At 34.7% G+C, this 25,649-nt stretch overlaps 1 protein-coding gene across 1 annotated transcript in view; it reads left to right on the top strand.

The window, feature by feature from the left end:
• LOC118269840 (suppressor of lurcher protein 1) overlaps positions 1 to 25,649 on the top strand; it is a 436,792-nt gene that overhangs the window by 32,469 nt on the left and 378,674 nt on the right. The window lies entirely within an intron of this gene.

The raw sequence follows: 25,649 nt of genomic DNA, 5'->3' as shown, positions 1-25,649 counted from the left end.
CTCTGTTCAAAATAATGGCTCTATAATGGCTCTCTGCTCCCTTTGTTTACACAATATAAATAATATATTTTCCTGTTTCATGTGACGAACTTCAATACTCATTGACTGTCCATGGAGGCATGACGTGATATAATTACGATCCCTGCCTTCCCCCTTTTCATAATAATGTTTGGTATTTCATTTCTTTGTTTTTTTGCTCGCATTCCAATATTTCGACATAAATACATCGTGATTAAATTTATTTGTGCGAGGTAACATTTTTGAGTTATGTCTCTTTTATTTTTTTCCTGTTGTGATATTTTTAAATGCTTTTTTTTGTGACTTTGTTATTCAGTCGCCGGCATCGAGGTAATTATTATTGTTTATTTTTATATAGATAGATACATTTCTTTATAACAACGTCACATATTTTATCCGGTAGGGGTAGGCAGAGATGCACATTATGGCACGTAATGCCGTTATACAATGTACACTCACTTTTCACCATTTGTGTTATAAGTCCCATGTTATATGGATGAGCCTATTGCTATGTACTGGGCACAATTCGAGTCTCCTTGCTATTACTGAGAAATTTCTGAAAAGACGAAAGAACCCGAGACTCATTGTCCAGCAATCGCAGTTGCGACCACTCGAAACACGAGGCATTATCCCTCGTCACCATTCCTTTGATACAAGTCACATTTTTCTTCTACAAAACTGAACTGATTCTAGCTAGACTTTCTCCTATGATTATTCTCTAGTATGTCGTGTCTCACATACAAGGTTATAGCAATTGAACGAGAAAGTTCCTGTTGATCTGTATGATAAACTATGGATAAACTGCTGCCGTCGTTTCCCGGGTGGGTCATACGGGGTGACAAATAGCTCCACACTAGAATGTTGAGCTAGCTCAGAAACTAATTGTATTATTTATTGTTTGTATTGTGTATTGTATTGAATTGTAGTGAATACGTATTTATATTTGTATATTATTAAGAGTCTTTTTGGTTAATTGGCACTTACACAGCTCCATAAAGAAAAAACATTTTCCCTGCATTTCAGGATTTTCACGAGACTTATTGGTACATAAAATGTACATGGCATATTTATTTAGCAATACATGTCAAGCTGTTCAATAACCCTCTGGAAGCGCTCTAGTTAATCTTCTTAATGAATTTTCATAGACAATTCCAGTGCATTCGGAGTCCATTCGTGATGGTCGTTAAATGTCGTGGAACAATGGGCATGTGTATTATAACCAACGGTATGGGGATCTTTATTGTGAATATTGGTATCGAATGAGTAATATCAATAAATTGTATAAATGTACTTATTTATAATATACTTCTTCTCGTTCTTATTTTGGAAAATTACGTTCATAAGAAAGAGTTTCGAAAAATTATTAGTGAGGAGAAGAAATGATCTTTTTTTCTGTATCTGAATGTTTAAAGAGTTTGTAGGTACCTTAAAATATAGTGGTTTCAAATAAAACGTACAACATGAGTTGATATGAGTTTAACAACACCTTTTTTCCCATTAGTTACCTATACGAAAAGCCTAAACCGATATGTTACGAAACTCCAAAGGTTTGGGCATTGATTAATCATTTCACATATACATGCCTGCTTACTTTTTATTTCAATTATTTTACATTTCTGAAAAGACTTACCTTTTGAAGTAACAAAAAAGTATCCACATCTGATGTTTTGATACATAAAGATTTACTTAAAGGGTCTGCATTGAAATCCCGCGGAACTTTCCTTGCCGGAACCCTAATCTTTTATAAGCTTCGGAAGCGATTTATCGTAGAGAATTCCCCTAAATATTTCCCTTTCAACATTCCACTACTAAGAAACGGTCTAGTACAAATACCATGTACATACAATCCACATTCATTTATAATCCATTGCTGTATTTCTGTGACATTCGAACGAACGAATGGTGCAAAAACGAAATTGGATTTGAAGCAACGTGAAAATAACGTGCTGTTTTTCTTGTAGCAGTAACGATAATTCGAATGCAATCACTTTGGTGTTAAAATTTAGCTGTATGTAATTGACTATCTCCATTACGATAAGTAAGTTTTTATCCATGTTGTTCTAGACTTACTTTTATTTCCCAATTTTTTTGCTCTTTTGATATTGAAGGAAGAATATGGACGCTATCGGGAATGATTTTCCTGAATTTTCTTATCAAAATGCAATTGTAATTTCGTAAACTTTTTCCACTGCCGAAAGTACATATCAACTCAAAATATTAAATCTAATATTAGATCTAGATTTTTTTATTTCTAAGACATGACCCCAATGAGTTGTGGATGTTAATTACATTATACGTAGATCTATCTCATGCAGGTGATAGAGAGAGAAAGAGAGAAAGAGAGAGAGAGAATGGCGTCTATTGCCCTACTCTAAGTGCAAATGTGCATTTGAACATAGGATCTCATCTTTAGTTATACGTTTGCTATCGGTAACCTGTCTGTCCCCATAGTATGTTCAATAAAAATGTTGACAAAAAAAAAAAAACACGTTGACAGTGAACTATGAACTATCCGTTACGTGTGTGACAATAGAATCTATGTGTTCATGATAAATGTGATCTATGGAGTGCGTTTTTTGTGATCGAACTATCGCTTGCTATTGTGATGTGTTTTAAAGGGGATTAGGTGTTATTGTAAGCGTAATATAATCCTTAGTATAATACCTCAATAGGTATATGATTCGATCTTATAGATTACCACTGTAATATGGAGTTACTTACATAGTATTACTTGCAAATTAAGTAGGTATGTAGAGTAAGTTCTAGCAAACATGTTTAAACTTCGCATATAAATAAATCTGAGTACTTATCCTTAAGTTCTTGTCTTTCGGGGAAAACATGGAAATATAGTTATTCGGGAATATACAAAACTGTAATGACGCGAATTCTACCTATATATTTTTTATAGAGTTGTGAAGTAAAAATTGAAATCAATTAAGTTTGAAATTGAAACCCTGGCTTGCAGGTTAACCTGTGGCTGAATTTAGCAAACGGTTTTCGCGGTTGGTCAATTCAGGCGGCCATTGGTTTGTTTAGAAATTGAAATATTCGATTTACGTTATCGCCCGTGGGTAGGCAGTGCTCAGACAACCGTGGCGTATCGTAGCATGTTTAATCACCATACCGTGTTTACTTTATAAAATAACCAGATTTTCACCAGTGGCTTTATTCGAGCAAAATTTAGAACATGCCTCTCATGTGGGCTTAGATCCTATAGAAATATTGGGATGAAAGTAGCCTACATTACTTTTAAGTTTGATGTTTAATGTAACTGCATGGCTGGCGCGGTAGCTGGTTGCCTTGAAATGGAGCAACTCTTTGTGTGATCCACAAATTGTTGTTTCGGGTCTGAGTGTCATGTGCATGTGAAACTGTATGTTTGGAAACACATTCCCTACACAGGAGAAAAACCTAGTATAGGCTCATGTATTAAAAAAACAATTGGTTCACTATACTGGATTCCAGACAATTCTAAGAATTACACGGAGTCTGGGATTCTTATTATCTTTTGCAGTAAGCTCATAGTTTAGTTTCGTTAAATTTATAAGTTGCAACTTTGCTAGCCCTTCGGATAAAACAGGCATAATCGTGCCTAAACGCAAGCATAGACATATTCACGAGTGTGGAATGCAACAGGACTCACTCAACTCCAATCAATATCAGTATCTCAAAAAACAACATTATTTAAATACATACAGCAATATGACCACTATACATAATTCTTCCACTACCAAGACTACAAGACTATGTACTTAAAACTATCTGCATTGAAACTTTCTTAGCATATACAGCAAGAGCATTTTCTTCTTAATTAGCGTTGGCGAGTCCATTGTTTTAACGTTCGAGCCACTTTCCATTCGCATTCGCCTCTGTTCCCTGCCAAATGGTTTTAATTTTTTGTTTTTATTGCTGTTCAGCTAATTTCTCGTTCTCAAGTTTTATGATATAATATTTTTTAAGTTATTTTTTGTTAGCTCAATTAAAGTTATGGCGTAATGCCGTTCAGAATGTTTACTCAAGTATTTTTATTTTATGGCGGTTATAATTCTTCGTGGCGCGTTGGTGAAGTCGTTATGCAATTTGTGTTCGGTATTTATCTTTTACTACTTCCGCGCGGTTTCACCAGCTCTGCTTAGTTCCTATTGATCATAGCGTGATGTTTTATAGCCTATAGCCTTCCTCGAGAAATGCACTATCCAACACAAAAAGAATTACTCAAATCGGACCAGTAGTTCCGGAGTTTAGCGCTTTCAAACAAACAAACAAACAAACAAACAAACTCTTCAGCTTTATAATTACTAGCGACCCGCCCCACCTTCGCATGGGTGCAATGGTGATATATTATACCTGTATTATACATAAAAACCTTCCTCATGAGTTACTCTATCTATTAAAAAAACCGCATCAAAATCCGTTGCGTAGTTTTAAAGATTTAAGCGTTCATAGGGACATACAACATGACACATGACAGAAAAAGCGACTTTGTTTTATACTATGTAGTGATATAGTATAGATTTAAAGGAAATTGTTTTTCTGCGTACCTACCTACAGTCTGATTGAAACTACTTTTAAGAGGATTGGTATTGACGACGTTGGTATTGCTGTTTTCACTGATTATAAAAGGAGGGAAATTTCTCTTCTTGTTTACCTTTGAAGTTAGTTTCGATACGATATTATTAAGTAGATGAACGCATGTGTCTTTTGATACTTTTCGAAACTATAATGTCCAAACAAAAACATATTTTTCCGACAATAATTTACCGATGAAACAACACGCTCTCATAAGCATATTATTCGAATCCTCATTACAATTACGACTGCACGGTTAGCGCGGTGGCTGGGCAACTGGCTGCCATGCAACGTGTAGCGGGTTCGATTCCCGCACGGAGCAACTCTTTGTGTGATCTACAAATTGTTGTTTCGGATCTGGGTGTGATGTGTATGTGAACTTGTATGTTTGTAAACGCACCCACGACACAGGAGAAAATCCTAATGTGGGACAACGTTTTTTTTAAAAAAAAAAAAGAATCCTTCAGAAAAACTTGGCTATACAAATAGTAGTGAGTTCGTTTCTAGGTCGCAGGCATAGTATGTCAACAATAGGGAATGGCTGGAGATTAAGAACGGGAGCAACTGTAGCAAGAAATGCACGGAGTTGAGCATGCACGCTTGGTACAACCGTTCACAAAATATTATAGGTAAATTGTCTTTACAATTTATTTAAGTTTATTGGAGAAATACTGAAAGAACTAGGTGCATCTAGCACCGCACTCGTAACAATTGTGCTTGTAAAATTAGATACATAGGTTCGACAGAAGCTAGAGAAATTGGCATGCAAGGATCATCAATGAAAAATGATTTCAAACTTTAATTTGTTTTGATAAAGTTGAATATCAACTGAAGGTTTTTGGCTGTCGTGCTTGTAAGATGAGATACATTGATATGACGGAAGCTAGAGAAGTTGGTATGCAAGGATCATGAATGAAAAATTATTTTAAACTTTATCTTTTGTTGGTAAAGTTGAATATCAACTGAAGGTATTCGAAGGTTGAGCTAGCTTTATATACTAGCGCTTGTACAATACAATAGTTGTTTCTAAGGAAAAACGTAGAATTTTCTCACTTCAAAGTGGTACGCTCATGTGGTGCACTAATTCCAGGCCATAAAATCTTAGTTTTATTTTCTTTTTTTAGTTGTTAAAAGAGAAGTTTCCCAAGAGCCGTTAGCTACATAAGAATTCTTTCGGTATATTTCTATCAAACTAATTTCATACTTTTTAGCTGTTAACAATCATTAAAAAATAGTTATTTATTCCTATGTACCTCAAAAATGATCTAATTTCATGGTTCCAAGGTGAATGACCTTTTGCTCATTTATTTTATATTTCATTCTTATGTTAACCTCTAACAACTGCAATAGGAATTACTATTACAAAAGACAAGCAATATACTTTTGTCCCCGACTGTAGTCCAGGTTAAACTTGTGTGATCCGCCCCGTGTCGTCAGCCCTAATGAAAGGAGCTTTTTATGTTTTCTTCCAAACGTTACGGGAAAATCTTACGGAAGATTACTGTTAATCGCAGAGAGCCATACATATTTATGTAGGCTTACCTTCATACATTATTTATATGTAACTAAAGTTTTTTTTTGTATAATAGAAATGCCGTGATAGGATCGACTTTTGTGTATTTGTAGATTTTTTTTGCTGGTACAGGATGTTCTTCTCGTATGTAATTGGTTGTTACAGGACTATTAGGAGAGTCGAAATGGTATAGCTTGTTATTGGTTTGGAAATATATGAATAGGCATTCGACACGAATGGACCAGCTCGACCGGAGTGATACCACGGCCTCCCAGAACGTGAAACACTTGTGTTGTGTTTCATTGTGCGAATGAGGTTACTGGAGACCCAATTACCCCTTTCCCCAACAACCCTTAATTTCCTAGCCCCCAAAAGGCCGGCAACGCATTTGTAACGCCTCTGGTGTTTCTGGTGTCCATGGGCGCGGCGATTGCTTACCATCAGGTGATCCATTTGTTTATTTACCTGCTCATGCCATAAAAAAACTACTTTTTGAAACTTTATGAAATGTTGCAAAACTCCAGGTGTTAATTAAGTGGTATTTAAATGCACATTTTAGTTTAGTAACACAATATTACACTTATTTAAGTTGCTACAGAACACCAACAAAATACGCAGACTTCAGCTAAATTAGCTTAGAACAAGAGAAACGTAGAATTACGTAACAGTTCACACATTTAGTATTTAGTAGTACCTACTCTTAAATTATGCACACGTGTGCCACGGTACATAATTTAGTTGCTCATTAATTAGTAAATTAGATAATTAATGAGTGGGGAGGTAAATCGTAGGTACTTGTTGCAAGGTTCTACGTGGAAGGCCGTAATACCCATATTACACTGGCCACCATTATTTATTCAGGGCAACCTCTATTGTTGATTGTGTAATAGAAAAATATTGAACTCCGAGTATTACTTGTCGTTATTGTATTTTGTGTTGTTTGATCTTTGTAATATGGGTGATTTTAGTGGTTATTATACAACAGTAAGTTCCTATTCTAATAAGGATGATCACACAGTTAGTCTTTCAAATACCCGTCAGACAGTTTACGTAAAAATACAGTTTGTATAGTTGTTACATACATATTTCTAAGTTGTCTGATTATTTAAAATCATTTTAGTTTAAAGTATTAACTGCCGAAAGAAAAGTTAAGGCAAATTCTCCGCTAAGCGTCGGTCACCAGTGTCCAACGTGGCGGTTAACGTGTTAAAAGATATTTATAGAAAGTGACGTGTGTGAGATTCCTATAAATACCAAGTCCATTCACTTACCTACACTTAACCATGTATTAACCAGGTACAAACACTTTTCAACGAATATAGTCAAAAGAAAAAGTGACGTCCATTTAAAATTCCCTCCATCAACATTAACGCGAGAAGGAATATCAAACTTGTTTACTTAATTCGAAACACAAACGACACAAAATAAATAAAGGAAACAAATAAAGTGGTTTGGCAACTCTGGTAAGCTTACAGTAGATGGAGTAATAAAATGTAAATAGCTACAGAAGTGTTAAAAGGAGTCGCGGTAAAAGTTTAGCTCACGCGAACTTAGCACTTGATGGCGTCCCTCGGAGCTGGGGGCTGGCGCAAGACATAGGCTCTTAAGGTTTAAGACATGATGGGAATTCATTGCAATGAAACATATGTATAAAGACTTTGGTAACACTTTCGATAATCCATGAAATTAACAATTATAATAAAAAAAATATGTGTAGTCGAGTATAAGTAGTAGAAAACTAAATATGAGTAATTCACCCCATATAGAAAGTGTTGGTTAGATAACACTATTTTAAAAGTTTTTAGCCTGTATCGACTATGTACAAAAGAAGCTAAATTTTGAACTTTATCAAACCTTGTTGTTGTCCTGACATTTATGAATACACAAAACATAAAAATATAATAGGTAGCGCAACCGCGTAAGACTTTAATGTATCAAGCAAATTATCCAATACGGTATTTGTCTATTCACATTCTAAGACCCAACTTTTGATACAATGAAAAGACGTGTAAATTACAAATACTAGACAATTAGTAAACGCTCTTAATTATAAATTGAGCCAAGACGTGTAAATGGTCCCCCCTAGCTGGCGAAATCCGCCACAAATGGTTTCAGAGAGAAATATAAGTATTGGAGTTATATTGAGTCAGAAATTATGAACGATTGTATTAATAAAATCTCATTACGTTCTCATATTTATGGTATGAGTGATGATATAAAATTTTATTGTGTAGCCAAGAGGCTTAGGTTGAGAATTGAATGTATGAGTTGGGATTGTGATCAGAAACCTACCATTGACAAGAGTTTTGAATTTGAATCTGCTCTAGAACTTATGATGAAGTAAGTTGTCAAGGGTATCTTTATCAATTGAGTCATGTGTTGTGCTTCTTATTTTGCTTCAGAACGAAAGTTGTGGTAAAGAGGAAAACCTCAATTTCGTACTTTTTTTCTGAATTGTTATTCTGTTATGTAAAGAGACGACAGGTGGAACTTTATAGTTGTTATAGAGTTGTATGTTTATCTGTACTTTGGTGAGTCATTAATTTTTGTAGTAGACACTTAAGAATAATTCTTTGCGAATTATGTCAAGGTCAAAATGTTTATCTTGACCGAGCTATTATTGTTTTCTTCAAATAATGAAAACGAAACTTGGTTGAAAGCAAATAAATCTTTTTCAGATAATATCAGCTCTTATATAACAATAATATATTTTGTTATCAAATCCATTAAGAGTATTTAACACAACAGATTGAAATAAATGATCTCCATTGCCTAAAACAACGCGTATAATTATTTTTCTGACGTAGAGTAATCTGTTCAATTAAGGCGGATTAAAAATACATTTGCCAAATGAACAGTCATTTTGATGATATATTGAATTTTTTTTAGATAAATTGTGTATAGGATTCTGTTATAAATAACTGCGGATAAACAGGCGTAGGTATACATACGATAACATAATGATGACGTCTTTTAATCATTCTCGCAGTAGAGGTATTGAATGTAACAAACCCTTAGCAATTGGTTGTTTTATGACTAACACATGTGAGGAGGTGAAAATTTTGTTAGGTATTGGATTTGAAAAAAAAAGACTGAGAAAAATATTGTTTGTCAGTGGTGTCTTACTATCTAGATAATTTTAGAAAGTACATATAACTCAGAAAAAGTCACATCTATTGCTATCATATCATCTATGCTGATGGTAGGTTTCGGAATCGCACCTTCATATATGAGAAGCGAATGTAATAAACCTCCTGGCCACTACGACATAATGAAATACAGCTGTACTTAAATGTACATATCAACACAAACTTTAGAAGAGTAGCAACCTAGAATAATATGACAAAAACTTAATCAAATATCATCACTCACAATGACAGATTTTACTGTCATTACACGCTTATATGGGATGCAGAGCAACATTAATACAAACAGCAGATTGTGTAAATTACTTGACATGATGACGTCATTGAATAAATATGGCGTACTAAACAACACTAGTGTTGCCACCAACCACGGACGTAGAAGTGACAATGAACATAGACTGCTTTTGCCTCGTGGGCTGAGTACCACTGCTGAACATATTATATGGAGTAGAACATAGTATATCAGGTTCGTTACACAGACAATGAACCTATATACTTTTGTGGCATTTAGAAAGTTAGTGGCAGTAAGCTTATTTTTAACCGACTTCAAAAAAGGAGGTTCTCAGTTTGACCTGTATTGCACGTGATTATCTCGCGTTTGATTCATCTGATTTTGATACGAATATTAACTGAAAAGGCGGCAAAGAAAATTGAAGAAGGTTCTATTTTAAACAAGAGGTAAAAGTAGGTATCAATCAAATCAAAAGTATCAAATCAAAAGAAGGTATCCCTTTTGAAAAGTAGGTATCAATGTAATGTGTGTACCTCTGTCCCTTTGGTGTATTAAAGGCCAAATTAATGTTGTGTTGATGTATACTATACCTAATTTATGTCCTGTACTAAATAACATAAAGCTTGTCACAAACCGTATAAATAGTACTAACAGTGTATTTCCAAGCTTCCTAGTTTTACTTTCCGAATGAAACTCCCCTCGGGAACAGAAGTTAGAAGAGTTTAGCAATTGGTGTGATCGGGGACTAAAAGTTCCTTCGTATGCTTTCTTACTACTTTCTAAGATCTTGTGTACACTGATTTTATCACTAATTCTTATCTTAACTTAGTATTGTAATTGGGATGTTTGTTCAGGTACCTATAAGGCTTCTTAAGAATGAAAACTTTCAGTGACTGTGCTGAGTTACACAATAGTTTTGGCCATATAGAAAAAAAAAACATTTCCCTTCAGAGAATATCTTCCCAATCCCTTTTATCCAAAAACACTTAAATTTCTAACCCCCAAAACACTGGCAATGCACTTGAATTCTGGTTCCGGGTGTCCCTCGGTGGGGGCGATTGGTTACCATCAGATGATTTGTCTGCTCGTTTACCGGCTTATACCATAATAAAAAATCAGATTTTTATTTTGTAAATAAAGTAGTGCGCTCAACCGATATCAAAAAATAAACTTTAACAAAATGTTATATTATACACTAGCTACTTTAGCGTGATTTAATAAACTCTACTCGGCTTCTATTGATCGTAGCATGATCTTATATAGCCTATAGCCTTCCTCGAAAAATGCACTATCTAGCACAAAAATAATTATTCAAATCGGACCAGTAGTTACGGACATTAGCGCGTTCAAACAAAGAAACAAACTCTTTTCTGTCGATTATTTCTCCGAAAAAAGTCGACCTAACAAACAAGCCTAGTTCTTTCCAGTCAATTTATTCCGTTGACACAGTGCCATGGAGTAATGAAAATGCTAACTAAGTGAAATGTCAAGCACTTGATATATTGACGTTCAGTCGCTGTCCATCCAGCACCACTATTGTTTCCAATTTACAACATGGCCGCGATGCTTTAAAATTTTCGAATAAAATAACTCTACATACTTCCACTTCAATTTGGTTGCCGATAAAAATCGTTGTAATTGAATTTGTTTTGTTTTTCGCTTGTCGTTGCAATGTGATTGTGATGCTGCTTAAGTGTACTTACAGGTACTATACTGCTCTATTTTAAGTTTTATTTACATATCGCGCTATCTCTGTAATTTTTTATGGAGTTTGAAGTGACAGAAATATTCTTGAGTGCGTCTTAAAATTGAGTGACGTTTGATTTATGAAAATTTGCAATGTAATATTTTTGTCGAAAGTCAATAATATCAATTTTATCTCATACATTGCCGAAGCTGCGGACTACCTAGCGGGCTTACCGGGTCTCCGGCTCGAAAAGCAGGAGTAGGAACGGGGTGATTTTTAGTAAGAGTCTGAAACTCCCTCTCGCTACGCTCAAGGCTTGAGAAGTCATTGGAGGATATTCCCACCATAAACAGTCTCATACATTGATTTTACTTTTAACTTCTAGTTTACTAGTGTTGATAGCATTAGCCTCATAAAATACTAATAGTAGGTGCAATGAAAAAAAAAATTGTAGCAGTATTGGATCTTGCTCATACCCCTTACAATTAAGAATATAACAAGTAAAGTAGGTACTCGTCTATCTCTTATTTCAATTAATAAAACGCATGCTATTATCATGTTTGCATTCCTCTTTCAATTTGCAATCCGATAAGAATCGCTTGTTATGGATTTTGTTTCATCCAACATACATTGTATTAAACGACTATGTTTTCTGCGTGAAAATTCAATCGGGCCATCAACAGGGGTGTATTCTGTTAATCTCCTATATATTGGACAGCTAATTGCTCGTTTATAGCACATGTTTATTGCATGTTCAATATAGATTATAGTCGTTAGCCGTATTTAGTTGCTAAGCTTAGGTTTCATGTCATTAGTTGGGTTGAGTGATTCAATTATGTACCGTAATTAGTTATAGTTATAGCTCAGATTAGCTTGTCTCTTCTTAGGGATGAGTTTTGGTGAAAATATTACGTTTTATTTCACAGTTTTCTTGTGTTAAGTAGAAAGATAAGGTGTGAAGGAAATAAATGAGTTGTCTGTCTCGATTTTTGTAATATTTATAAAGGAGATTGGTTTTGTTTGGTGTTCAGCGCCATGCCGACATAGGACTGCTTGTATTAAATAATGAAACATAATTGTTTTGTAAGCATATTTCAGCATGTTTCTATTAGACATTATAAGTATGTCACGAATAAACAATTTGATTTGTTTTGATCATGATAAAACATTTGGTACGTAAAAAGCAAAAAGCTTGGTAATTTGATTTTAAACAAATTTTCTCGTGTTAGCTACTAAGTGCAGGCATTTGATATGCAAACGAAAAAGATTACATCATTAGGCACATCAAAGGTGATGGCAGACAGAATTCTTGACAGCATTATAAATAATGCAATCATATTTCAGAGCTTATTACAATAATATAAAGCTCAGATTTCAACAGATTTTAATACAAGTACTTTAAATTTATAACGTGCAAATATTTTACTCAAAAATAAAACTACGAAATTATTTGTTGATGTGTTTTTTCAAACAAAACGAAATAAAAATAATCTAAATTAATAATGATTATATCTTCTAAAAATAAATAAACAGATGGCTTTCAACGAAAAATAATTATTTATAAGTGAAAATACACATTTTATATTAAAAAAACTAAACAGCTTCTGTTTATGTGTTTAATACATAATTATCTAGCAGACCGATCTCTATTTAATATTCATTCAGTACAAACTCATTTCCAAAGCAAGTCATTGACCTTTACCATAAGCATTTTGTCTACACAACCAAGTAAAATCGAGATAAACTAAAGAGCCATAAATAAATCGTTTAAAAACCCACTTTCTATCAAGCGAATAACTATGCAAATAGAGTACTCGAGAGGTTTTCTTAAGCCATTTAGATAACACGCTAGAATACTAAAATACCTAGATTCTGAAATTACCTAGGTACTGGATTTCATAAACGTAGTTTTCTCATTTCCCCCTGTTGTATAACTAAATTATACGTCGAAAATTGCGTTGGCTCCGTTCTCAATAATGATAATCAGATAAAACTCGATTCGTTTGTTTGTTTGTTACATTAATTTTCAGTTGAATACTCAACCTACGTGCCTGTTCGCGAATATTGTGATTTTACCTTTCCTTATCTTTTTGTAATTATCACAATGTGTATTTTTGTTATTAGAAAAAGTATTTAAAACAAATTGGCGAGTTAATTTAATGAACTTTTTGATTGCTTTGTCGGTCTCGCAACTTCTAATAAGGACTTTAGTTTGGCTAAAAATAATTGTATTGATCTATTTTATTAACAGCAATCGGTGGAGTGTCTCTGGGGTTTCAATTAGTCTTGAGGTTATTTTGATTCCTAGATACGTTCTTGTTATAAGTTAATTAAGTTTTACTCATTACATAAGGTAAACAACAAACAACTACTGTACTAATAGGTATCTCTTCCCACACAGTAAGTCGAAATTTTGGTCTAATTTCTTTATTTAGTATATTCTCGTTATAAAATTTTATTAGAATTACTTACCAATGTGCTTTTAAAATATAAATAGACATCTCAAATTCAAACTAATGAAATCTGCGCGACTCTCGCAGCGTCATTTAAAGGCCCTCGGCGTGGTTTGAAAATAATCGAGTCACCTCGTGGAACTGTTATGTGCGTATGCCGAAAAAGCAAATTAACTTTAATTCGTTGTGTGAGCGTGAGATTACCGTAGGCTCGATTACCCGCTTCCCAATCCCCGATCTCCCAACAACCCTGTAATTCCTAAACCCCAAAAGGCCACCTCTGGTGTTTCAAGTGTCCATGAGCGGCGGCGATTGATTACCATCAGGTGATCTGTCTGCTCGTTTACCGGCTTACACCATAAAAAACAAAAATAACCTCGTGGAACTGTTACATTAATAAGCCGAATAACCAAAGTAACATTGTTAAAACAAACGAATGTTTAAAAATAAATATATTCACACTAGCTTTCATCAGATAATGAAATATTAACGCCTTAACATTTGTCTTAGAAATTAACCCTCGCTTAGACCCACAGAGGTATTCTATTTGAATTTACAGGAATGTAGGTCGGTTTACTGAGGGGCTATAACTGGGAGTTATTAATAACTAGGTAACCACACACCTGAGCCATTTCTAAACTATAAATAAGTCGTTAAGTTACTCTATTTATGTTCAACTTTACTTGACTTTTGCTATCGTTGGTTTAGTTTATAAACCATTTTTATGATATCTTGTGAAATGTTTTATCTTAGTTTTAAGTTCTGATTTAATGTCAAAACTGAGCTACGCAGGTTTATTACTTTTTATTATTACAGGTAATGTTCAATCAATCAATCTCAATCAAAATCAAGCTTTAGTCTGGTTGATCATTTCAGAATTTGAAAGTACCAGGTGAATCCCAAATAATCATTGGTTGCATATGCTTCTAAAATTACGCAGTGTAATTTTATAGATGTGTAAAGTCCAAGACATTTATAAAAAATGTCTTCTGATGTCGTTACCTTTACACCAGAATGACCTTATATCGTAAGGAAGTTCTCGGCAGGCACTGTACCTTAAAAATAGAAGCGTGGGCAGAGACGAATGCCAGTAAATATCCCGATAGAATCCTCCTAACACCATTAATTTACTACGACAAAAACAAAACACCTATTGAGTTTCTGTGGGCGTTAATTACTAATAGTGAGCGTGAACACCTGAGTTCCAGTACGAGTATACATGGTTACACATCGACCTACACAAACCAATTTATCATGGTCTCGCTTTGTATGAACCTTTCTCACGTTCAACGGTCAGCTTATACTGGTTTTTTATAGCTTGATGTGAAGCTATTTGTACTATAAATAAGTCTACTACGTCCCTTTCTATGGAAGTGTGGCGGTGAAACGGCCACGCCGCAATCGGAAGGTCGCAATTATATCCACTCGTTGACTATAACGCCCTGGGCCCTTACTATTTGTCTTAGTTTTCTAGTGTAAGTGGAAGAAGTTCCTAGTAGGCACTTTCTTTAATAGAAGTGAGTTTTTATGCTGTCGTGAAATCAGTTTGACGTGCATTGATGCTCATTGCCTGCAGCTGGGAAGAATTATTTTTTTTGGATATGTTACCGGTGTCACTGTCTGACTCATAAAGTCATGCCTACCTGTGTACAAATCCGCACGACTCCTATTTCGTGTGCATATTCAACTTAACAAAATAAAAAACATACATACTGGCCGAATTGAGAATCTCCTCCTTTTTGGGAAGTCGGTTAAAATCATACCTATCCTTTGAAGAAAACGAAAGTATCAACAAATAACAACATTTTCATAAATAATGCAGTCACACTTTTTTCGAATTTATTTTAGCAATTTGATACGAAATTAGAATACCGAGGTAACTTTAAACAAGTTTAATTTCCCTTTAACATACACCGAAAAGCCTCGAGACGAGAGCTCAGTTTTTCTTAAAAGAAATATTTTCGCATAGCCCAGTCGTAACAGAAAACTTTATTGCAAAGTTTGAAAAGTTTCCTACTCCAAGAATTCCGTGTTGACTTTAAAAAAGATGTTGAAAAATTCCAAATACACCTGTTTTATTCTATTGGAGTTTATACAAACCTCCTTGGAACTTTTAAAGTGAAGTACCTTCGAAATTCAAATAAATAGGAACACGAGTGTTTCTCGTCCAATTCTCACTTTCTTTTCACGAAGAAAATAGCTTCGAAAAGTTTAAATGGCCCCAGTAGTAGGGGGTTTTGTTATGCCTGAATGAACTTTCACACCCTCAGTATAGACCGACCAAAATAGCTATGCACATGAAATATAGGTGTTTGGATTTTATACCTTACAGCTTTGTCTTAGAATTGTGTTTCGTTTGATGTAGGAAAATGTATTTGTGTCTAAGCGTAAACCGACTGGTTGACCGTAATGGTTCCACATTATAGTGGTTAGTTCTTTTGGTTCGAGATTGTTCAGCTTTGTTTGTGTTAATTATTTTTCCTATTCATTTTGTATTGTTGTAATAAGCGGCATTGTACATTTTAATTAAAAACGACCTCGGAAAAATTATCATAATTTATGGTAATTTGATTTTTTTTCTCTCGAAATTGCGTAGAGATTTTGTTTGGAATGTTTGATACCTTTATTAAATAGGATGCTGACCAATCTATTGAAATGAGAATAAAATTGTATGTTTTTATATTAGTCTTCATTTGCATCGATCCTGGCCTAACTACGTATAAAAACTTGGTTGTCTACCATTTGCCAGCAGCGTATTCTTTAGTACTATGTATGACCACGTAGTCCGCAGAGGCGGTGAGCACCTAGAAAATCTGAATGTGGTTGGGAACACCGAAGGCAAGAGATTGCTCAAACGTTCTCCGACGAGATGGAGCGATCAGGTGAAGGACTCGTCCTCAAAATTTTACACGGTTGTAAGAGACGCGCTGAACAGAAACCGCTGGAAGCAGATCATCCACTCCAGATGCAACCTTGATGCTGATCATGATCCTTAGACATGAAGGAACGACCAGAGAGAGAAAGAGAGAGAGCATCTTCATTTGAAAATCCTAGAAATATGAAAAAAGTTAGTTAGTTTGATTGTTTGAAAATTTTTAGAACTAAAACAAACATAAATAACTGTGTAGAATATATAGGTGCCTACTTTAAAAACCTTAAATTCTTTCAGTAGCAGCTGAACATTTTATATGCTAATTGAAATCACTTTAAGACGGAGAAGGCCCATAAAAAAGGTTGTAAAGCTTGTCTGAAATTCTTTGTGAGTAGCAGATACGATGGTGTATATGTACATATATAAGTGATCTAACATCCATTAGGAGGGTGCTTTTAAATAAATTAAAATGTTAAATTTTTGTCTTAAAGGGTTCATTCACTCACCATTAAGGTTTTTCGTAAACAGGCTCTAAAGGTACAATAAACAATCACGTTTAAACTGTTCCTTATCAATAGACGACAGAATAAAAAAAAAAAGATACGTGTCTAAAAATATTTTTCATAACCTAATTGACGGACTAAATAGATTTTAATTTGCATACCCCGTCATCATCCCTATTACTACTCTAGAAGTAAATACACGAACGGTCAGTACACATTACCGTATCGAGAAAGAATATACGGTACTTATTATAATTGTGTTTCAAATTACATCACTGCCTCGAAAATAGAGTGATCGCAAGTGCGTCTACCGGTCAACTGAAATGTTGGGTTCGATTTCGTATCAAAGATAATACTGGGCTATTTTCGGGTTTTCGAACGAATTTCTCAGTTGAATATGCACGGGGTCTGGAATCTGTGCCCATTTTACAGAAATGGTGATACAAGTGGCTGTACACTGTAAAGCGATTAGTACGTGGTGTAAGGTGTATCTCTGCCTACTGCTTAATAAAAGGAGTGACGTTGTATACATCATAACTGGAATAATATTGTTTACGGTGCAATTCTGTAACTGGATATTGTATGTTTTATTTAACCGATTTAAAAAAGAGGAGGTTCTCATTATATTTGTACGTCTCTAAGGGTAAAATCACATGTAATGGACACTGATTTAAACAATAAAATTTTGCATTTCTGTATATGTAATACATTTTTTTTTAAACTGACATGGTCACTAACACTATTATTAGAACTTAGAACTTAGGTATTTACCATGTTTATTAGTTTTGATACTAATAAACAAACAAAACTAATAAACATGGTAAATATCCCGTAATAAGTTCTAATAATTATGTAATACATGTTTATGGAAATAGATGATCTTTATCTTTATTTCTATACCAACTTATGACGTCATTATATTTTTTCGTCAAACAGCAAACAGATGTCCGAAAAGTTTGATAGAAAAATTGGTTATTTTTTAATGTTTTGTTGTATTGAAAAATCGAAAATAATTTATTTTTAAACAAGGAAATTATCCAATTCTAGACATAGACTAGAATTTTCAACATCACGTTTTCATAAATACTGTCACCAGAGACTGGTTCAAGTTCTTAACTAACTAACTACCAACCAATAGCCAGAAAAGAGACAGGCCCATATAATCAAATTTACGTACCTTTTGTCCTAAATTAGAATACCAAACGGTAATTAAGCTAATGTATTAAAATTCACGTCGAATTGCTAAAACGATGCATTAATTATGCAATCAGGTTAAACAAAATGCACAACACAAGCACAAAAAACACGATCATTTCTACGTAAACGAACTCCGTTAGTCAAACAATACCACTTATTCTTTTCTTAATGAACAAGGTCTTGTTAATTAGTTTCAAGATATAAAAAAGAGTAATATAAAAGCTTTATGTAATAACATAGTTTCATTTACTGTGTGGAACACGCGATCGACGCCCAACACTTTAGCAAAAGTGCGTGCTTAATACACCAAAATGGGTGCGGACGACGAAGTGAATTTCCACGTATACTGTTATAATGAAACTCCTCACGCAACTATTCATCGACATTAGCGAACCTAGCCTTTAGAACATGCCTGATATCACGCTTTAAATTACTCTATTCTCAACCTAATGGGGGATATCATAAAGGTCATGCCACGATTGATGAATGTTCTTTCAAGAATTTTTCAAAGTTACCGTCAATTCTCAGAATGTCGTTCTCATTTCCCACCTACATTGCGTCCCCGTAATTACATTCATCTTTGTACCTGCCTACATCTTTGTTGTGTTCTCTTTCATAACTAATTTAATTTGTTTCCCTGTCCTTATAAAGTACTGAAGCGAACCTCTGTCAGCCAACGGTCATTTCTAACGAAATAATAAATTAGAATATTTAAACCTTAATTTGCAGGTTAAGTGAAAAATAAACGAAATTAGCTTTACCGTTAAGTTAGCGCAAAGTCGACCCTGTTAAAAGCAAACGCGAAAGGACGGGGTATTTAAAGGCTGGTACACAAGTACCGTGATACGGCATAGAACGGCGCACGACACGCGTGCTTCGTTTTGCATAGGTTTAAACCGACAGAATACGGAAAAGCATGCAAATTACGTCTGCCGCGTCATACGAAAATATTTTTGCCTTTTGACGCTATTATCGGCGTTACTTTCGTCATTTGCATGCCCATTTTGCGTCTTTGGCACCGTCTATATGCGTATAAAAATGGGTATATTAAAAACGAGCTGATTTTTCTTTATACGGTCTTTGTAAGGGTTTCGTATTGTTTTATTTGTGTGCAAAGTTCACTCTACCGTGCAAGTAAGTCCAAGTTGCGTTGAGTGAGTTCAGTGTGCAACAAACCTAAGTTGTAAAGGAAAATCTACTAGCGACACACTAATTGGGTGCTAAAGTAAATATTTAAAAAGGTGAGCGGGAAAACGTGAGGTTTTAACTTTTCAATTACGTCAATTAAGAGTGCCGTGCGCAGCTGTGAACAAAATCATTAGGTGTAGCCATTTTAGTGAAAACACAATTCATTCAATATAAAGAACGACGGGTCGGGAACGTTTAATTAAACGACTGTTCTCGAATGAATTAATAATTCAGGAAAAATTGCCGACTAAACTTTTATTATGTTATTTATTATATTTTTACTGACGACGTGACCTTTGCACTTTTTGAAATAAAATACCTCTTTAAGACTGCTGATTATTGCTATGTCTGCAGACACATTTAAAATTTAAAATAAATTCGATTTATTGATAGACCTAGTCAATGCTTCACAATCACTGCTGCAATTAATCAAAATTAACCCAAAAAAGAAGTCATTACGTTTCAAAATAGCATAATGAACATTACTGATCCATGATATGAATGGAAAAACTACCAACAGCAGTGCTACGAGGTACCAGGGGACGTGAAAAGCGAAACAGTTCATTTACACCGAACAATATATTAAACTGATCATTCAATGTCGGTAGCGTGTCGTTCATATGAGCCGTCCAATTGATTTACATTTACATACAAAACGTTTTACCACGATTACTTTGTATACTTTTATTATTTACCAGTAAATTGTGATTTTTTGCTTCGATTCAAGTACCAATGTTTTTTTTTTTCGTTTTTATACTGTTTATCGAAAGGTTGAGGGGAATAAATTCTGAAGTTTAGCTTTGATTTAAAGTATGGAATGGTTTGATTTTAGCCTCAGTGTAAATATTAAGTGTTTTGGAATATAACTTTACTATCTATTGACCTAATTGAAATATTACCTACTGAATTAATACGATTGTGAACTGATTAACCGATAAGGTCACATTGCTAAACAATGGATGCAATTTGATGTACAAGTATTGTCTTGTTGTCGACGAATATTCGATAAGCTTATGTTAAGTAGGTACTTATACGAAACATGCAATCTATATGCAATCGCCGCCCGCCCATGGAAACCCAAAACACCAGAGGCGTTACAAGTGCGTTGCGTGTGTTTGGAAGAGGAGTAATTGGGCCTCCGATAACCACAAACACACAACGAAATACAACGCAAGCGTTGTTTCACGTAGGTTTTCTGCGAGGCCGTTTCACTCTGTTCAAGCCAGCCCATTCATGCCGAAGCATGGCTCTCCCACACAGCTTAAGAAATAAAAATCGATAAAATATATCTGAAAACAAAAGAATGGGGAAAGCCCTATACTGTTAAGGAAATATCAAAGGATTGCAATTTGTTCCTAGTTTACCAGTGTAACCATGTAACCAAGGCACCATACCTATGTGCAAGTCACCAGTCAATATTGTTTACGCAAGCAATTTGTCAGTTGTACCTACTCACACACGGGAATTTAACAAGGTAACAGGATTTTTCTTCTAGACTAGGTATAGTGGTATATAAAACTAATGACTTTATAGTGCTCAATTAGGAACAACTTGTCTCAGTTCGTATTGGAAAAAGTACGATTTTATTTCTTAAAATATTGCGAACAACGCCGTTGATTGTAAAAGAGATTGTTTTTGATACAAGATGAGTAAAACAAAAGCCTTTTCATATTTTATGTCAGTATATTTCATATTATGTAGTTACAAAATAGTACAAATCACTGCTCACTGACATTCAGATTGGCTATTTACTGTAATAGAGGCATATGACCTATTACCATGAATTGTAGCTTAACTTCCATACAATGCAACTGTTATCAACAAAAGGCGAATCGAAACGACAAACAAAATACAAAATTGAAGAGAATTCCCGTTAATTCCCTTGTATCTACATAGTGGTACATTGTTTCTATATGCGGAAGATGGGATTTATGTAATTATTACCATGGGATTAGACCGTGGTCGTAAACGTTGACAAAGGAGTTCCCTTTTACGACAAACCCATGAAAAGCGGTACGCGACTCTAAATGTAACCGCAGACCGCCTCGAAATGTTCTTCGTAATCTTATAACTGAATTCACTGTTGTACATGTGGACTGTAGTATAACATAACATTACACCTGTTTTGTCTTTAAAAGGGTAAGCTGAGATGTGCTAGTGGAAACTTACTTTTTACGGCCTTAAAGGAAGAGGTACGACTATATATGGCTCCCAACACAAATATGATTTATTTACTGGTTTAAAGTCAAGTTTTCAAACGTAGTTTACTTATTTCTATAGTAGTGTTCGTTAAGCTCTTCTAACTCCCTAACTGATATTATAAATGAGAAAGTTTCTTAAGCTGAATCGATTTTAATGAGTTGTGAACTATAGATAAGTAACTAACTATAACTATGTTGTAGTAAGTGTAAAAACTACGAATGAAAATACATTGTTTGCATTTCCTTGTCATTGTGTTGTAATCGTCGAAAAACGATCATAAATAAGCTTAGGTAAGATACAGATAGATAAAACAGATGTTTGATACGGTGTTTGCAAAGAACCGAGCTCAAAGTAAATAAAACGAATGATCTTCTGCTGAATTTGGCGTGAACTCTAGTTTCACATTTGTACCAACCTGTGAACGAACATTGCGACCTGAATGACACCCATTCGGAGAGTTTAGTAGGCATTACAACCTCACAATGTAATGGACCTAACCTACATGCAGGATTTGCATTTCTCTGTTCATTTATTTGCTTTATATTATGTACCTATAGCTGTAGCCAGTAAAAATCCCCGGCCTGCCTTATCAGGGCTGTTCGGTTTCTGTTAAATGTCCATTAGTCGTATTTTAGTCTATCAGTTTGCTCTTCCGACAACCGCAGGATGAAAAGAGGCGATACGTTTCCGAATAAATGCAATATGCATCGTCACACATTTTATTCCCGAAGGGGTAGGCAGAGGTTAATTGCGACACTTAATTCCACTGTACAATGTGCACCCACTTTTCACCATTAAAAGTGTTATAAGTCCCATGTAATAGGGGGTGAGCCTATTGCCATATTCTGGGCACGATTCCAGACCCCGTGCTACTACTGAGAAATTTTGGATCATTGGAAAAAGTCCAGTAATACTATGTCCGAACCCGAGACCCCTTATCAGGCAGTCACACTTGCCACCACTAGACTAACGAGGCAGTGTCAATTCGAGAATGAATGCACTTATAACATAACATTAATAAGTACCCAGCCATAGAATACTAAAAGCAAAGGAAATAAAATCGAAGCAATTAAAAAGAATGACTCGATAATTCCATTGTTGTTCAATCAAAGGCGATTACATTATCGAGAGAAAGGGCAAACGGAACGGAATTATTTTGTCATTTTTTCCAAATTCCTTTTTGATTAAACGATCTCATTGTGGAACCACAACATTGTACGGTTTATATGAAGTGATTTACTTTCCTCAATAGTTAGAGCTTTCATGTCGATCGCAATTTGTGTATTGTTTGGGTCCGCACGCGATACGTAGCCGAGTTTTATTATTTTTTAAGCGTTTCTTGTATTGTGATTCAAGTTAAACTAGTTTTAATACTTTTGTGACAAGTTCAAGCGTGTTTGGGTCTATGTTTATAAAGTGATTACAAATCTAATGCTTTATTTTTTATAAATCTGGAAATTCTGTAGGAGTCTTCCTACTATTCAGCTTTCTACCGACGTGTGTTACCGGGACTCCGGCTCAAAAACCAAGGGTAGGAACTCTCTCCCGCCTCGCCCAAGACGGCAGAAGTCATTGGATGATTTTCCCCCCTCAAAACCCCTCCGTTGTTGTGTTATTAATCATTTAACGACCTAGCAAGACTTTCAAGTACTAATAATAAATTCTAGATGTTTATATTAAGCCTGTTCTGTTGGTGAAGAAGATGATTTATTGTGAAATGGTGATGAAGCATCTTTTGTATTGTATAGTAATTGTAGAACGTCTGTGTTGCTTGTGTACAGCTTGTTTAGTTTATGTACTGTACGTATTATTTAGTGGATTTCGATATAGAAGTCAAAGTCAACACTTTGAAAAGTCAAATTGAATTGTCCGTCATACTGACTGTCTGTGAAGCTACGTACTCGTTCCAAAGTGTAACTAACTACTGTAATTTATAGGAGGCCACCAATACCCAGTATAATTTCAGGTTCCTTCTTTAATAACAAGGAACCTAAAATTATACTACCAATTATACAGTAATCTGAGAAATAAGAAAAATAGAAATATCTGTACTGTGAAATGTTTCGTATAAGACTTAAAAATATTCTTAGTTTACTCAATAACAAATGAAATTGTGAACATTATACGAAAATTGCGCTGGAAAATAATCTTGCTAATGGCAGCTAAAAAAGTTAATAGCAAACGAAGCAAATTAAATATTACTAGAATAAAAATAAATGCAGAATATTTTGTTCTTTTTTAAAATTTCGTGTTCTTACAAAATATGACATTAAAAAAGTAATTTTGAAGAGTTCACTTCTGAAGATCTTGTGCTCGTAATCAATAGGTAAAATGTAAGATAATAATGTAAAATATAAAAAAAGGTAAGCTATTTGGGTTATATCACGTTTATTACAAATCAAGAAGGCCATGCTTCGGCACGAATGGGTCGTCTCTACCGAAGTGATACCACGGCTTCACAAAAAACCGACGTGAAACAACGCTTGCATTGTGTTTCGTTGTGTAAGATTACCAGAGGCCAAATTACGTAGGTAATTATTAGAGAGAATGGTCTCTCCAATATCGAAATCCTTCAAATTCCTAACACCCCAAAAAGACCGGTAACACACTTTCGTAACGTGTCTGGTGTCTATAGATGGCCCGATTGCTTACCATCAGGTGATCCGTTAGCTCGTTTACCGGCTTATCTCATAAAAAAACCAAATTGTACACGATTAAAATTTTCGTACTCAATACAATTATCTCTCACTGGCCCTCATAAAATTAATGCAGTTAATAAAATTATTCTTGTATGATTGAATATACAGAATTGTACGAACAATAAATAAACAAAAACGTATCGGTTAAAATGTTAAGTCCATATACATTGGTCCGTATGTACACAATGAAAAGTAATTGTTACATATCTGTTTGTGTGATCGCAAATAATGTCGCTCGTTTGTCATTTTTCCATTACAATAAACGCTTTTCGGTTATAAACTCTGATGTAAAGATGGAAGCGAATGTTTCAATCGAATTGTAATCGATTATTCGGTGATGGATTTCATGTTTCGAATGGTTCTAGGTTTTGTAGTGATTCGTTTGATTTGTTGCGGTGGAAAACATTTTCAAACAACCTGTAGGTGAACTATTATTTTGATTGATTTAGTCCTATGCTACATTCTGGATTAAGCTTTTATGCCCATGGTAAAATCTAGGAATTCAATCTTATTTTTTTTATGGTAAACGAGCAGACTGATCCCCTGATCGATCCTGACACCCAAAACACAAGTGAGAAGAGGCATTACAAGTGCGTGGCCGACCTTTTGAGGGCTAGGAACTTAATGAATTTAAGGGTAGTTGGGGATTGCGAAGATAAGGGGAATTGGGCCTCCGGTAACCTCACCTACTTTTTCACGTTCGTTGTCCAAGCCAGTTTGTCGAGCCAGCCCATTCGTGCCAAAGTATGGCTCTCCCACACTTTAATGCTTGGTAATAGAAATTTTAATTGCATTCCTTACACGTCACATAGTACATAATTCATAGACAGTTATGTTTTTCATAAATATGTTACTTGCTAGTTTCAACCACAATAATATTGTGCCAAATTCCCGATGACAACTCGATTGTATTATCTCATTTAATAATCACTGACTGGACGCATTGTTGATTCGATTATCGACTAAGAATTTAGTTGGATGACTGATTTTGATCGCCGTTTGTTTACCGTTAGATATTAACCTATTATTTAGTTGAACATGCGTACAGTTTGAACGGTACGTTTTACTCTATTTGGTTTATATAATACAAATAGTAGGTACTTTAAATGATGAATGATGAAACAGTTGATAATGTATAATTTTGAAGCTCATAGTCATCATCATCATCAGCTGGAACACGTCCACTATTGAACAAAGTCGTCCCCATTAATCGTCCACGTAGAACAACAAGCCACCACCTGCTTCCACTGGATGCTCAAAGCTTTTGAAGCTCCTTTTTATAACTTTAGAACGTACCGTAGACAAAACATAGTCTTGTGAATTTTACCATGGATTAAAAAGCACATTGAATCGATGAATACGTGTAGATA

Source organism: Spodoptera frugiperda, chromosome 30, assembly GCF_023101765.2.
Source record: "Spodoptera frugiperda isolate SF20-4 chromosome 30, AGI-APGP_CSIRO_Sfru_2.0, whole genome shotgun sequence".
Classification (NCBI taxonomy): Eukaryota; Metazoa; Arthropoda; class Insecta; order Lepidoptera; family Noctuidae; genus Spodoptera; species Spodoptera frugiperda.
The sequence above is the reverse complement of the archived record's forward strand: the minus strand, read 5'-3'. Positions and strand labels throughout refer to the sequence as shown.